Source organism: Bubalus bubalis, chromosome 18 (assembly GCF_019923935.1).
Source record: "Bubalus bubalis isolate 160015118507 breed Murrah chromosome 18, NDDB_SH_1, whole genome shotgun sequence".
NCBI lineage: Eukaryota > Metazoa > Chordata > Mammalia > Artiodactyla > Bovidae > Bubalus > Bubalus bubalis.
In genome coordinates, this window is record NC_059174.1 from 2,610,268 (window position 1) to 2,612,964 (window position 2,697).

Here is a 2,697-nt window from a genome sequence, read left to right on the forward strand (position 1 = left end):
CCATGCCAGGAGGAGCCACACGTGGGAGCACCAGGGTGGGTCAGGAGGCACTGGGGGTGAGGAGGAAATGTGGGCAAGAGCCATCAGTGTGAAGGGACCGGCAGGGGCCAGGCTGGGAAAGCGGGCTGGGGACTGGCTAGCTCCAGGAGGGGCAGGCTCTCCAGGGTGAGCGAGGCAAAGATGTCATGCCAGAGACACCAGAAGCATCGGCACAGCGAGGACAACCAGAAGCTTGTGCAGACCCTCTTCCCCTCACGCCTTTCTCTTTGCTGACTTGCACTGTAATAAATGGTAACTCTGAGGACAGTAGCTTTTCTGAGTTCTGTGAGTCTGTCTACTGTCTCAATCTGAGGGTGGTCTTGGGGACCTCAAGACACAGCTGCTAAAACCATTCTGTGAAAGGGTGAGGGTGAGGGGTTGGATCAGGCTGGTACCACTGAACTCTCTGATCAGTTACTGAAACCAGGACAGCCTGATGTCACGTTCCCATAGGTTAATATAATGTAACAGAAGTATGCAGAATCTCCTGGAAAGAACTGAACTTGGCTGTAATCAAGCCTCTCCATGTAACCACAGATTTATAGGAAATATGAGGGGGAGAGAAACTGGTTATCAACACTGGAGGAAATAAGCAGCCAAATCCTGGATGGGAGAGAGTCTACCAGACAAATGACCCATCTGTCAAGGACATAAAAAGGAGTGAACTGCTAGAGATTTAGTGACACAAAAGATACATCAACCCAATGCACTGTGGGGATGTTGTTTGAGTTCTAATTTGAACAAATCAGTAGTCAAAAGACATTTCTGAGACAATAAGGGAAACTAAACACAGCCTGCATAATAGATATTAAAGAATGATTGTTAATTTTATTGGGTAGAATAGGATAGCTAGAATTCAGTTTAAAATGTTCTAAGAAAAACAAAATTGGAGGGGAAGGGGGAAAAGATCAGACAACAGCAGCATAAAGCTGATGGATGTTTGGTCTGGGTGACTGGTACATGGAGGTGATTGTGCTTTTCTATTTTTGAGTCTATTTAAAAATTTCTGTAAGAAGTTTCTTTTTAAAATGTAGTTAAAAACTGGAAGTAGTTATCAGTAAAAACACACGATCTAAATGTATGAAGTTTGAGAACCTGCCAATATTGCAGAGATGTGATTTTAAGGCACAGGTGAGATTCTAAACTTGGGTTTTTAAGAGATTAAAGCAAAACATAGGGAGTGAGCTGTCTAAGCTCTCCTTTTGTCTCTTCACAAAACAGGCAGAGTCCAAAGTGAAGACACCTCTGGTCTCTAGCTTTCAGGGCTTCCTAGTCTCTGTTCTAAAGTCTAAATTGATGGGTGTTTTTTCACATTCTGTACACATGTGACAAACACCATAAATTTTAGGAAAGAAAAGACACTAATTCCTTACATTCTCAAATAAATCTTTATCTTTGAAAACAGAATCTCATGAGAGTGATGCATAACCTTCTGTGGATAAGAGCTTCTGCCAGTTGAGGTGTCTTATATCACAGGATTTGGGGTCAGGTCAGGCAAAGGGTTGATTAAAGCAGCATGTGGGAAGTGTGGCCTTCGGTAGTGGAGGTTTTTGTCTTTGCTCCCACCTAAAAGGATTCCTCATAGAAAAAGGTTCAAAGATAACTCAATATGAGAAAGTTACGGGGGAATTACCTGGCGGTCCAGTAGCTAGGACTTGACAATTTCACTGCCATGGCTCAGGTTCAATTCCTGATTGGGGAAGTAGGTTTCCACAAGCCACACCACTGCCCTCCCCTCCCCGCCCCATCCCCGCCAAAAGCTACAATGATAAAAAGGCAAAAAAAAAAAAAAAAAGGAAACTTTATGTATTATTTCTGCAATAAAAAAATATTAAAAACATATGTTCACATGCAAACCTGTACATGAATGTTTACAGCAGCAATATTCGCAACAGCCAAAAAGTGGAAATAACCTAAAAGTCCATTAGTTGATGATTAGGTAACAAAATGTGGTATATCCATAGAACTGAATGTAATTTTTATCCCATAAGCAGGAATAAAGTACTGAATGATGTTACCAATTCACATTACAACATTATGAGTCTTAGAACATCATGTTAAATGAAAGAAGCCAGTCACAAAAGACCACATATTGTATGATTTCATTTATATAAAAAGTTCAGAATAGGCAAATCCATAGAGACACAACATAGATTGTGCTTGCCCTGGGGTTAGTGGGGGTGTTGAGGGGATATGAAGAGTGGCTGCTAATGGGTACTGTACTGGATCAGATAGCACCCCCCACCCCCAATTTAGAACAAAAATGTTCTAAAATCGATTGTGGTGATTTTGCACATCTTTGTGGATATACTGAAAACCACTAAACTGTACATTTTAAATGGATGAATTTTTTGGTATGTGAATTACATCTCAATAAAGCTGTTATTAAAAATATTTAAAGCTATAAAGAAATACTCAAGAACGAACAAGGTCCTTGAGTAATCCCAACACAGAGAACTTCCACTTTCAGTCAGTATATTAGAGTGTGAAGAGGTTGAGAGTTAAATACTGCTGCTGCTGCTAAGTTGCTTTGGTCGTGTCCGACTCTGTGCGACCCCATAGATGGCAGCCCACCAGGCTCCCCCGTTCCTGGGATTCTCCAGGCAAGAACACTGGAGTGGGTTGCCATTTCCTTCTCTAATGCATGAAAGTGAAAAG